Here is a 14235-nt window from a genome sequence, read left to right on the forward strand (position 1 = left end):
AGTCAAACTGTACTCTGGTCCTTAAAAGCAGCACTGACCATGTCTAAACCTCTCTCTTCTGCCCCAGGCAAGAAAGTCCCTCCTTTTTAATTTTTTTGGCTATGCCACACAGCTTGTGGGGTCTTAGTTCCCCAACAGGGATCGAACCCACACCCTCAGCAATGAAACTGCAGAGTCCAGTAACCACTGGACCACGGTACTCCCGGAAAAGTCCTCCTTTTATTTTGAGGCCATCTATGGTCCATCTATGAGACATTAGAGTATAGTCTAATGCCAGTGAACATTCTAATAGACTATGGAAAATGTTTGAGGGCCTGGAAATAAATGGGTTGGCTCCAACATATAAAATCTGAAATATTGGTGTTTAAAAATATAGAATTAAATATCTACACAACTTCGGGTGAACCAGTCAACTGCAACTCAAGCCAACTCATACATATAAATTATACAGAAAGTAGAACTGGGGTGAATTATACGATTGCTGTGATGTAGGGCAACACCTCAGAAGAAGGAAGGCCTAGAGACTTCTGAGTCTACTAAAAAATGAGCTAATCCAGCCTCAAAGAGATTCACTTCAGAAGTTATTTGATCCACTGGTTCTTAACACCAGCCAGTGAGCAGGTGCTGGGCTAGCTGTACTCATTCACTCAACAGACACTTAGTCCAGGGGAAAGAGTATAGAGTTTCCTTAAAAAACTAAAAATAGAGTTACCATATGATCCAACAATCCCATCTCTGGGCATATGTCTGGAAAAGATAAAAACTCTAATTCTAAAAGATACATGCACCCTAATGATCATAGCAGCACCATTTATAATGGCTGAGACATGGAAGAAACCCACATGCCCATCAACAGATGGATGGATAAAGAAGATGTAGTAATATTATGGAATGAAATGGAATATTATTAAGTCATAAAAATGCATGAAATCACACCATTTGCAGTAACATGGATGAGCCTAGAGATTATCATACTAAGTGAAGTAAGTCAGACAAAGACAAATATCCTATGATACCACTTTTATGTGGAATCTAAAAAATGGTACAATGAACTTATTCACAAAACAAAAGTTGACTGACAGACATAGAAAATAAATATATGGTCACCAAAGTGGAAAGGGGCAGGAGGAATCAATTAGGGGGTTGGGATTAAAAGATACACACCACTCTATATAAAAGAGATAAAAGGACCTACTGTATAGCACAGGGAACTATATTCAGTGTCTCATAATAACCTATAATAGAAAAGAATCTTAAAATGAATGTATATACATATATGTATGCTTGTATTTGTAAATATAACTGAATCACTTTGCTGTATACCTGAAACTAACAGAGTTGGACTATAAAGCAAGCTGAGTGCTGAATAATTGATGCTTTTGAACTGTGGTGTTGGAGAGGACTCTTGAGAGTCCCTTGGACTGCAAGGAGATCCAACCAGTCCATCCTAAAGGAGATCAGTCCTGGGTGTTCATTGGAAGGACTGATGTTAAAGCTGAAACTCCAATACTTTGGCCACCTGACGCGAAGAACTGACTCATTTGAAAAGACCCTGATGCTGGGAAAGATTGAAGGCAGGAGGAGAAGGGGATGACAGAGGATAAGATGGTTGGATGGCATCACCGACTCAATGGACATGAGTTTGGGTGAACTCCTGGAGATGGTGAAGGACAGGAAAGCCTGTCGTGCTGAAGTTCATGGGGTCACAAAGAGTCGGACACGACTGAGTGACTGAACTGAACTGAACACAATACTATAAATCAACTATACTTCAAGAAAAACAAATACTTAGGGCTTCCCTGGTAGCCCAGTGGTAAAGAATCCACCTGTCAATACAGGAGACACGGGTTTGATCCCTGGCCAGGGAAGATCACACATGCCAAGAGCCAACTAAGCCCATGTGCCACAACCACTGAGCCTGTGCTCTGGAGCCCGGGAGCCACAACTACTGAAGCTTTTGAGCCTGTGTTCTGCAAGAAGAGAAGCTGCCACAATGAGAAGCCCATGCACCACAATTAGAGTGACCTCTGCTGCTACAACTCAAGAAAGCCCACGAAGCAGCAATGACTCAGTGCAGCCAAAAATAAATAAATAAATAAAAATAACAGATACTTATTTACTCCAGTGCCTGGCCCAGAATAATCCTGGATAAGTGGTTGATTCTGCTGGTTGAAGATGCTGGCTCCAGGCCAGGCCCACCCTAGAGAGGGGCAAGTGAAGATGACAGTAGGCTCAAGAGAAGACCACCGAGTAGGGGAAAGCCCTCTCCCCTTAGGAGTCCTAGCTCTGCTGAACTCTCTGGGCAGTCATTTCCTCTTCCAGAGCATCGGTTTCCTGGTCTGCGAAACTCTGATTGTACAATACTTGCTCGGCTTTGTGTGTGTCTTTTTTCCCACGTCCCTGTGCTTTTGAGGGAAGTGACCTTCCTCCGACCTGTTTTGCAAGCTCCCCAAAGCGCACATAAGTGGTGTGAAGAGAACACCAGATGTTTTTGGCCTGCAGGTGAGTGCAGTCCCATGTCACTGCATGTTTAGGGGGAAGGAAGAGCAGGGGAAGCGGGTTTTCATTTTTACATTCCATTTAGAGAGAACTCTCTTAGCCCAGCGTCTCTCAACCTTGGCAGTACGTTGACATCACTAAGGAAGTTTTTTTTTTTTAATTTGGATGTGAGAGTTGGACTATAAAGAAAGCTGAGCGCTGAAGAACTGATGCTTTTGAACTGTGGTGTTGGAGAAGACTTTTGAGAGTCCCTTGGACTGCAAGGAGATTCAACTAGTCCATCCTAAAGGAGATCAGTCCTGGGTGTTCAATGGAAGGACTGATGTTGAAGCTGAAACTCCAATACTTTGGCCACCTGATGTGAAGAGCTGACTCATTTGAAAACACCCTGATGCTGGGAAAGATTGAGGGCGGGAGGAGAAGGGGACGACAGAGGATGAGATGGCTGGATGGCATCACCAACTCAATGGACATGAGTTTGGGTGAGCTCTGGGAGTTGGTGATGGACAGGGAGGCCTGGCGTGCTGCAGTCCATGGGGTCGCAAAGAGTCGGACACGACTGAGTGACTAAACTGAACTGAATTGAACTGGAAGTTAAGTTAGCAATCCACATGGAATCAATTTCTTTTTATACCATAGTGAGAAATTATTTTTCTCTCTAATGGCCAAGAATTATGTTTATTCTTTTTTTTGGTTTAATTTTTATTTTATATTGGAGTTTTTGAAGCTTCCCAAGTGGTGTTACTGGTAAAGAAGCCGCCTGCCAATGCAGGGAGTCGAAGAGATGCAGGTTTGATTCCTGGGTGGGGAAGATCCCCTGGAGGAGGGCATGGCAACCCACTCCAGTATTCTTGCCTGAAGAATCCTATGGACAGATGAGCCTGGCAGGCTGCAGTCCATAGGGTCACACAGAGTTGGACACGACTGAAGCAACTTAGCAGGCATAGTTGATTTACAAAGTTGTGGTAGTTTCAGGTGTACAGCAAAGTAATTTAGTTATACACATATAATGAAGCTTTTTATTTTATTTTTTACATTAATTTTTATTGGGGTATAGTTGTTTTATAATGTTGTGAAGTTTCTACTGTACAGCAAAGTGAATTAGCTATAGGTATACACATTTCTCCTCTTTTGTGAATTTCCTTCCCATTTAGGTCACCACAGAGCCTTCAGTAGAGTTCCCTGTTCTCAGTAGTTATCTATTTTATACATAGTATCAATGGAAGCTTTTTAAAAATGGAGATGCCAGGCACTCCCCCAGGACTTTTGAATCAGATTCTGGAGGTGGGGCTCTTACTTTTAAAGATAGACAGACACACAGATGGCAGAAACTCCCCAGGGTTGTTGAAAATGCAATGTGCAGCCAGCCTAAGGATCACCCCTTAAGCCTGTGTTTCTCAAATTGCAAGGAGCACAGAATCACTCTGGAAAAGAGAGAAAGAGAAGGTTAAAATGCTGCTTCCTAGGCTTGTCCTTTGCACCCCTCTCTCACTCTTGGGTGTAGGATGGGGCCTAGGAATAGGCATTGAACTGATAGTCATGAATGATTTGAGTCAATGCCTCCAGCTGCCTTGATAGCAGCACTCCATTTTCTGTATCCCTTACCTAGACTTAACCAGGGTTTCCCCAATTCCCTGAGTGGAAGAGTCACATGGAGCACTTATTAAAAATACAGATACCATTTTGCAACTACTGTATAATCATTGATTGAGGAGGCAAGTCATCCCAGGTGCTAGAGCCACTGGATGGAAAGTTGGATAACAGAATATTCACATGATTCCAAAAGTCAGACCATTTATTGATTAAAAAGGGGGAAACGCACCTTCACAATAGAGAGACCTAGCAGTCTCCCCCTTAACCACGGATCAGACCCAGAATCTCAGAGAGAGGAGATGACCTGACATTCCTTGACCCCTTGTGATGCTATAAGATGTACTCACATCTTCTATGTCATATTCTTGCCAAAAATACTTAACCTGATTTTAATCATGAGGAAATTTTAGACAAATCTAGAATGTGGGGCATTCCACAAGCCTGGACTCTCTTTTAAAAAGCTAATATTTTTTAAGGTGGGGAATTCTAGATTAAAAGAGATGAGACGGACATAACCAAAAATAGATATACAGCGTGTGGACCTTGATTGGATCCTGGATTGAACAACTAAATAGCTATAAAAGGAATTATTCTGCAGACCATTGAGAACTGAACGATTATTTGCAGGTTTGATGGCATTATTGAATTAATGTTATTATTCTGAGATGCCATAATGGTATTGTGGTGACAGAGAAAGGGGTCCTTTTCTTACTTTTAGGGGGTGCTTGCTGAGGAGAGGACGAAGGACAGAGAAAGAAAAGCCTAAATGGGTCAAGATGTTAACAATCGTTGAATCTAGGTGAAGGGTATTCAAAGGGCACTTCTCTTTCAATTTCTTTGCAAATTGGGTATCTTTCAAAATAAAAAAAATTCAGAGAATGGGAAGGAATGCAGAGACCTGAGAACCTACCCCCTAGAGATTCTGATTTAGTAGATCATTGAAGCCTGGGATCTGCTTTTTTTTTAATTAAAAAAATTTGTTTTAATTTTTTTGGCCGTGGGGTATATGGGACCTTTGTTCCACCACCAGCACCCCCTGCATTGAAAGGACGGAATCTTAACTGCTGGACCGCCAGGGAAGTGCATGGGATCTGTAATTTCTAAAGAGGGCCCCAGGGTGGAGTTGCGGTTTGGAGGGGCGGGGAGTGATTTTATCCGGCCCAAGGCTTCACCATCCCCAGAGGTCACTGCAGCAACCTCTGCCTCTAACTGCCCTTGGGTTCCTCCAAAGCCTTTCCGGGAGCTACCATCTCTCAGCACACCCCGCTCCCTCTGCCTGGCCTGCTGTCTCTTTCTCCGTTTAACCTTCATCGGTTTTTTTAGGTCTCAGCCCAGATACCATTTTCTCAGAGGAGGCTTCCTAGACACCCCTCAGTCAAACCCCCCGGTTTTGGCTCTCATGGCCTCAGGAACCACAGTATAGTTGTTATGTGGTCGTGACTTGGATTCATGTCCGCGTCTCCCATCTGACAGTGTCATGGGTTGAACTGTGTCCCCACCTCACCCCTAACTCCACATGATGCGGTGCTTCAGAATGTGACCATATCTGGACATGGGGCCTTTAAAGAGGTGATGATGGGGAAAGGAGGTCCTCGAACTGGGCTCTCATCCAGTATGCTTGCTGTCCTTATGAGAAGAGGAGGGACTTGCCTGGTGGTCCAGTAGCTAAGACTATGTCCTCCTAATTCGGGGGGCCCAGATTGGACCCCTGGCCAGGGAAGTAGGTCACTCACGCTGCAACTAAGACCCACTGTAGCCAAGTAAATAAATAAATTAAAAAAAAAAAAAAAGAAAAAAGAGGAAGAGTGATTCAGGAGTTCCCTGTTGGCCTAGTGGTTAGGGTTCCAGGCTTTCATTGCCAGGGCCCAGGGTCAGATCCTGGTCAGGGAACTGAGATCCCGCAAGCCAGGTGGCACAGCCGAAAAAAAAAAAGAGAGAGAGAGATTAGATACAGAAAACAGACCACGTGAGACAGTGGAAGAAGGCAGTCATCTTCAAGCCAAGAAAAATGGCCTTAGAAGAAACCAACTCTGCTGATACCTTGATCTCAGACTTCTAACCTGCAGAATTATGAGAAGACAAGTTTCAGTTGTGCAAGCCCCCAGTGTGTGGTCTTCTGTTAGGGTGGCCCTAACAAGCTAACATACAGAAGGTGAGCACCTCTGGTCAGATGAAAGTATGAGTCGCTCAGTCGTGTCTGGCTCTTTATGACCGTGTGGACTGTAGCCTACCAGGCTCCTCTGTCCGTGGAATTCTCCTAGGGGAGGAAATGGCAACCCACTCTAATATTCTTGCCTGGAGAATTCCATGGGCAGAGGAGCCTGGCGGGTTATAGTCCATGGGGTCGCAAAGAGGTGGACAGAACTGAGCGACAAACACCTCTGGTCAGGAACCGTGTCTGTTTCGTTTACTGCCGAATTTCCAGGACCTAACAAAGCTGGGCACACAGGCAGGGACACAGAAGGGACTTGTTGCATGAATGATGTCACTTTTTACGAGACTTTTGAGGGAAAACACAATACAGGTCCTGGCCTACACTAAGGCTTCAGTAAACGGCGCTTGCCAATGCAGCAAGAAGTTTAGACTGTCTTCCTTCAATTGTTGTTTTGTAACTCTTTGCCTCTGGGAAAGGACAGACACCACCCAGAGGGAACAAAGTGGCTCCTTCGTCCTGAACTGCAAATAGAGTCTGTAACAGTCACAGCCCAGGGAGTCACTGGAGAGCCAAGGCACTTTTCACATATTGCTGCCTCAGACAAGAGAGGAAAGCTCTTTTGGAATTCTAGAAATCTAGGCTTGGAAGATAAAGAGACAAAGCCTGAGGAAGAAGGTAAGATGTTTCTCCCCAAATGACAGATTGGTTGAAGAGATGCTCACCTTCAGAATGATTAGGGAAGTACAGAGAAAACATCCATGAAAGAAAAGCCGATAGCCGTCAGAAATAGCCACAAAAAAGGTCCTTCCATCCTGAGGCAGCCTAGGATGATGAAGCATGAATCCTAAGGAAAATCAACTCTGAATATTCATTGGCAGGACTGCTGCTGAAGCTGAAGCTACAATACTTTAGCCACCTGATGCGAAGCGCCGACTCATTGGAAAAGACCCTGATACTGGGAAAGATTGAAAGCTAAAGGAGTGGCAGAGGCTGAAATGGTTAGATAGTAACTACCGACTCAATGGACATCAACTTGAGCAAACCTTGGAAGGTAGTGAAAGACGGGGAAGCCTGGCATTTTGCAGCCCATGGAGTTGAAAAGAATCAGACATGACTTAGCAACTGAACAACAACAACAAGGACTGTGAAATAGGAACTTCTTAGGGTTAAAGAGTCGGACACGACTGAGCGACTGAACTGAACTGAGGGTTAGGGGACCAAACACTAGGCCCACCGCTTTGGAGAGGAATCTAGCATTGTTTGGGAAAGATGGCCCAGCAACCCCACATTTAGGAGTATTTGGCCTGGAGAAAGCCTCACACCTGTGTGGGAACAGGCATTTCTTTGCGGCTTTGAAATCAAAAAAGATTGGCAGCACTCTAAATGCCGGCTCATAGGGGAGTGGACATAATGAATTAAGGGGTATTTTAAGATGATGAAATTCTAAACAACAGAAAAAATGAACTAAAATAAAGCCACCTGTATCAACATAGAGAAATCTGGAAAACAAAATGCAATTGAGGGAGGGGTGCAGAAAGCAAGTTGCAAATGGATACTTTCAGTGTGATACTTTTATATATTCAAAAGGAAATAGCAACCAATATGAAATATACACAGGCGGTAGAATGGCCGCTACAGATTCATTCTCCATCCTTCACTCTGCTCTGCCTCACCGGGGATTAAACTGTAGGGATTCCCGTGTCTTCTGGCTCCTTCTAGGTTTTGGCCAAAGGGAGGCACCAGCAGATCAGTGGGCAGAAGAAATGAGGCCATCTGAGTTGTCTGTGTCCCTCCACTGAGGGCCATGGCTCGTGGTGGTGGCCCACTCTAAGTTTTGATAATTGCTCACTCCCCTTGCCTCAGTTTTCCCATTCACAAAACGGGCATGATGGGACTTCCTTGATAGTCCAGTGGTTAAGACTTCCCCTTTCAATGCAGGTGTGGGTTTGATCCCTAGTCAGGGAGCTAAGATCCTATAGGCCTTGTGGCCAAAAAAATCAAAACCTAAAACAGAAACAATATTTTAACAAATTCAATAAAGATGTTAAAAATGGTCCACATCAAAAAAAAAAATTCTTTAAAGCAGACATGATAAAAATGCCTACTTCCTAGCGTCATTGTGTGGACGTGGTCGAGGGTAGGCTCCTGGCACAATGCCTGGTAGGTTGTAAACACTCAGCAAAAGCTAGCTTGGATTATTATTAACCACACCCTCTCTCCAATCCTTCAAGGAAGCTCTTCCCTCTTGTTTTTCCCCCCGCCTTTTTTAAACATAGAAATCTCATGACTTCCTTTAATATGACTTGAAATTTCAAAATACAGGACTACAAGAAATCTGTCATCTGAAACCAAGGGAGCCAAATGTGTTTTAGAATTCAGATCTTTGGGGTTTTATAAATGTCATGTGGGCTTCCCTGGTGGCTCAGTTGTAAAGAACTCGCCTGCCAATGCAGGAGATGTGGGTTCAATCCCTCGGTCGGGAAGATCCCCTGGAGAAGGAAATGGCAACTCACTCCAGTATTCTTGCCTGGGAAAACCCAGGGACAGAGGAGCCTGGTAGGCTATAGTCCGTGTGATCGAAAAAGAGGACACAACTTAACAACTAAGCAACAACAAAGTGTAATGCGATGCATAAACTTTGTATCAGTGATTCACATACTTGAACATGAGTCAGAATCAACAGGAGGATTTGGGTAAAGCACAGAAGTCTGGGGCCCATCCCAGAGGTTTTGCTTCAATAGGTCCAGGGTGGGGCCTGAGAATTCCCATGTTTTACAGGCTCCCAAGTGATGCTGCTGCTGCTGGCCTGGGGACTACACTTGGAGAACTAATGCAGTCTATTATATAGCATCCTTAGGGCAGCACCCCATAAATTAATATTTCTGCTATGAAATGTTAATGAAAGACATAACTGACTTATGTCAGTTCAGATTAGGTTAAGCTCCCCAGTGAGCTTTATTAATCTGATGAGAAACCTTTCAGTTTTCAGAGAATTCTGGATTTTGGAAGAGAAATGTAAGAGATTGTGGAGTTTGAAATCTCACGATCAAAGGTGAAAGCATACAAAAAAAACAGTAAGGTTAGATTACACTTTTTTTTTTTTAAACTACACTTGACCTATCAGGGACTTGACCATCAGGGACTGTGAAATGTTTGTGGGATGTATGAATGAATGAATGAAAACGTCTCTCTTTAAAAGGGAAAACAGTGCGTTTTTTCTATTGTCCACCAGGTGGCAGCAATAGCGTCTATCAAAGTTGGGGGCCGGGGGTGCACGGGATGGAGAATGGTGGTGCTCTTTGCTTTTATATGAGAAAGCGGGTCTGGTGGTCGCTGTTCTGGAAGAGTCTTTGGGAACTGCTGTTGCTGTGTAACAAACTAACTCCAAATTTAGTGGAGTAACAACAATTTTATCATGCTCATGAATTCTGTGCCATACTCCAAATTAGGATAGGGCATGGCAGGGACAGCCCACCTTCCATGTGTCTGGGGCATCAGCTGAAAAGACTCAACAGCTGGGAACTAGAATCATCTGGAGGAGTCTTCACTAATGTGTCTGCTGATTGTTGCTGGCTGTCAGCTAGGACCTCACTCAGCTAGATGGTCAGCAGGAGTTACCACACAGGATCTCTTGATGTGGCCCCTCCGTGTGGGCCAGCTTGGGCTTCCTCACAGTATGGCAGCTGGGTTCCAGCATGAATGTCTGCACCCAGCTTCAAGGGGAGAGGACAGAGCCCTCCAGCGGATGGGAGGAAAGTCAGGGTCGCTGTGTTAGTTTGCTAAGGCTGCTGTAACAAAACACCAGCAGACTGAGTTGCTTAAATGATACAAATTGATTTCTCACAGTTCAGGAAGCTAGAAGTCCAGGAAAAGGTGGCTGCAGGTTTGTTTTCCCCTGAGGCTTCTCTCCTTGATGTGCTGCCCTCTTGCTGGGTCCTCACGTGGTCCCGTGTGCCCACACACCCTGTATCTCTGTGTGTCCAAATTTCCTCGTCTTGGGCCTTCCCTGGTGTTCCAGTGGCTGAGACTCCGTGCAGGGGGCCCAGGTTCGATCCCCAATCAGTAAACTGGATTCCACATGTCGCAACAAAGGTCAACGATCCCACATGCCATAACTAAGACCCGCCGCCAAATAAATTTTTTTTTTTAATTTTCTTCCTCTTCTTATAAACACAGCAATCAGGTGGGTTAGGGGCTCTAATCCTTAATGGCTTCATTTTAACTTAATCACCTCTTTAATGACCCAGTCTCCAATACAGTCATGTGCTGAGGTACTGGGGTTGGGACTTGAACATGTGGATTTGGGAGACACGATTCAACCCTTAACAGCCACATTGTCGAAAGAGCACATGGGGTGGGAGGTGTTCTTCCGCCCTCCCTGGCACCCCCTCCTCCGGTTGCCCCACATGCTTCAATGGCACCCGAGTTTATTTAGCACAGCCTACTCATCCTACTCCTATGCCTTCCAATATGCCGTGTTCTCTGCCTCAGACGCCCTCACCTGCCCTTCTCTAATGGGCTGCTCTTATTCATCCGTCCAGAGCATCCTTGACCCTGTCTGCAGTTGACCACCATTATCTTTACCACTAGCCTTACCACATTAGCCACAACCAATGCCATTTATGGACTGCTCCTCTGTGCCAGCCTAAGCTCCACTGATTTTTTTTTTGGGGGGGGGGAAGGAAATGTTTTTTATGTGGACATTTTTAAAGTCTTTATTGAATTTGTTACAATATTTCTTCTGTTTTATGGTTTGTTTGTTTTTTTGGCCATGAGGCATGTGTGATCTTAGCTCCTCAGCTAGGGATCAAACCCTCACACCCTGCATGCCCTGTGAAGGCAAAGTCTTAACCACTGACTCGCCAGGAAGTCCCTACTGATTTTATTTAATTCTTACAACTATCCGTGAGGTTGGTTTTACAAATGAAGAAATTAACAGTCAGAATGGAGAAGTTCATTAGCCCAGAGCCACAGAACGAGCAAGTGGCAGAGTCAAGACCTGAACCCAGGTCTTGCCTGCTCCAGAGTCTGTGTCTGTCATCTCTTATTGGGCATTTGACACCTCCTCTGTGCTGCTCCCATTCCTGGTTCATTCCTCTTATAAAAGCATCATTCCCCTGCAACAGTTCACACCACACCAGCTCTGGTCCCATCTGCTGGTCTCACCTGCATGGGCTGCTCATATGCCTGGGCTGCTCCAGGGAAGCTCTCACCTGAGCTTAAGAGCAGACTGAAGGCATGTTACATTGTACATTACATGGTAACACCATGACCTTGAAGGTCCCCGATGAAGCACACACCTCCTGATATCCATGCCTTTGTGCAGCCCTCCCACATTGACTCGGGGTTGTCTGTGTGACTCGCTGTGGTCAGCAGGACCTCGGTAAACGTGATGCAAACAGGCGCTTGAGCCTGGCTCTCTTGGAACACTGCCACCTTGTGGACAAAATCCAGATAGATTTGAGGATAAGCAGCAGACCAAGCCCTGGAGAAGGCAGTGGCACCCCACTCCAGTACTCTTGCCTGGAAAATCCCATGGACGGAGGAGCCTGGAGGACTGCAGTCCATGGGGTCGCTAAGAGTCGGACACGACTGAGCGACTTCACTTTCACTTTTCACTTTCATGCACTGGAGAAGGAAATGGCAACCCACTCCAGTGTTCTTGCCTGGAGAATCCCAGGGACGGGGGAGCCTGGTGGGCTGACGTCTATGGGGTCACATAGAATCGGACACGACTGAAGCGACTTAGCAGCAGCAGCAGACCAAGCCCAGCCAGTGGCCTGGCCACCTCTCCTCCTGGTCTAGGAATTCTAACTGAGATGGATATGTCCCTTGGTCTTAAGTCAGAGGGGATGTTTTGTTTTGTCTTGTTTTTATTTTACTTTTTATTTTTGGTTGTCTTGGGTCTTCATTGCTGTGCACGTGGGCTTTCTCTAATTGCAGAGTGGGAGCTACTATTTGCAGTGTGCAGGCTTCTCATTGAGGTGGCTTCTCTTGCTGCTGAGCATGGGCTCTAGAGCATGGGCTCAGTAGTCGTGGCACACAGGCTTAGTTGCCCTGAGGCATGTGGGATCTTCCCGGACCAGGGATCGAACCTGTATCCCCTGCATTGGCAAGTGGATTCTTAACCACTGGACCACCAGGAATGTCCTGTCTTGCTTTTACAAGCCTGTATTTTTAATCTCATATTTGATTTGGCTTCTTCACTGGCCTCTCAGTCTCACAGATTGCCTTACTTTGCTCAAATTCACACAGCTTGTGAGTGGAGGATCCAGAATTCCAGCCCAGATCTGTCTCTCTGGAAAGCTATAATAATAATAATAACAATAGAGATTTCCCTGGTGGTTGGTCCAATAGTTAAGATTCTGCCTTCCAATGTAAGGGGTACTGGTTCAATCCCTGGTTGGGGAGCGAAGATCCCACATGCCACGAGGCCAAAAAACCAAAATATAAAACAGCAGAAATATTGGAACAAATTCAATCAAGACTTTAAAAAATGGTCTACATAAAAAAATATTTTAAAAATAATAACAATATTATTAAATACTGTTATGTATTAATTATCATCAAATAATTATTTTATTTTCTTGCCCTAATCCTTACTATATAAGATATTATAGATTTTAACTTTATTCTTATGCATTTTATAGTTTTATCATCATATTCTTTTTTACGTTTTTCATTATCACAAACTATTCTTTAATTTCCTGGTTTTCCTCTTATGTTAGAATGGCCACGATGTTGCCTCTCTGCGGTCCAGTTTTCTGCTCTATTATATCCGTAGAGTATTTCGTATGGTTTTTTCCTCTAGTTCTTTCGTGCTAGACCTAATCTTACAGCTGGCCTGTGTATATCAGTAGCAGGTGTAAGCCAGGATCCTTGAGGCCCACCCTTAAAACACTGCTGTTGTCATGGAAACATGGTCCCGCCCACCCCACCCCCAACTGTTACAACTTGACTGTTTTTTTCAAATACCATGAAGGGAAATACAACATTCCCAGAAACACTACTTATAAACACTCTTTTCTTTCCAGTCCACTTACTTCACATGCCCAGAGCCTTTGTCCTCTGCCCAGCTCTTGTCTCTGTCTCCTCTGACCCTCTCCCTTTCTCTTTTTCTTCCTCGGTCTTCCACTTACTTCCAGCCTCTGCAGATCTCTCGCTCTCCCCATCTCCTGGATTCAGCATCACAAGACTTGCTTAATCACTTATCGACTATATGACACCACGCAGGTCTGTGATTTTATCATTAAAAAGTCCAACAGATCCTCTGTTCAGGTCATTTAGAACCAATCAGAGAATCTTCAAGGCTGTTCATTCAATACAATACCAATAAACAAGCACCAACAATAAAAATCAACCATGTTCCTATACACCAGCAACAGCCAATTAGAAAATGTCCTTCTTCAAAAGATGCCACTTACAATGGCAATAAAAGCTTCAAGGTGTCTAGGAATAAGCCTGCACGATATCTTTATGGGGAAAATGAGAAAACTGCAATATGAGATACTAAAGAAGGTACAAACGTTCCATGATTTAATGAAAGGAAAAACACACACCCAAAATAAAGAACATATACAAAATCCAGGTGCAGAAGAGATACATCCCATGATCAAATTAGACAAAAGATGTGAATGGCGAATGTTCAAAAGAAATACAAATGACCAGAAATCAAAGAAATATTCACTAAAACCACAATGTGATATAATTTACTGATTATTAGAAAAAAATTTTAAAGTTGTAAATATGCAGGATGGTCAAAGTGTGAAAACAATGGGTGGATACCTTTAGGGAGAGTATAAACTGACTTTGTTTTCAGACTGATCTGACAACACCTGTCAACATGTAAAACCTCCTTTGGTGCAGCAATCTCACTTGCAGTAGTGTATCCCTCCCGAATATACATACGCAAGGGTGTTTATTGCAGCACTCTTTGTAATAGAATAACCTTGGAAACATACTTACTCAAATGCCATTCAAAATGGAAT

The sequence above is a fragment of the Bubalus bubalis genome, chromosome 14 (genome assembly GCF_019923935.1).
Source record: "Bubalus bubalis isolate 160015118507 breed Murrah chromosome 14, NDDB_SH_1, whole genome shotgun sequence".
Lineage (NCBI taxonomy): Eukaryota > Metazoa > Chordata > Mammalia > Artiodactyla > Bovidae > Bubalus > Bubalus bubalis.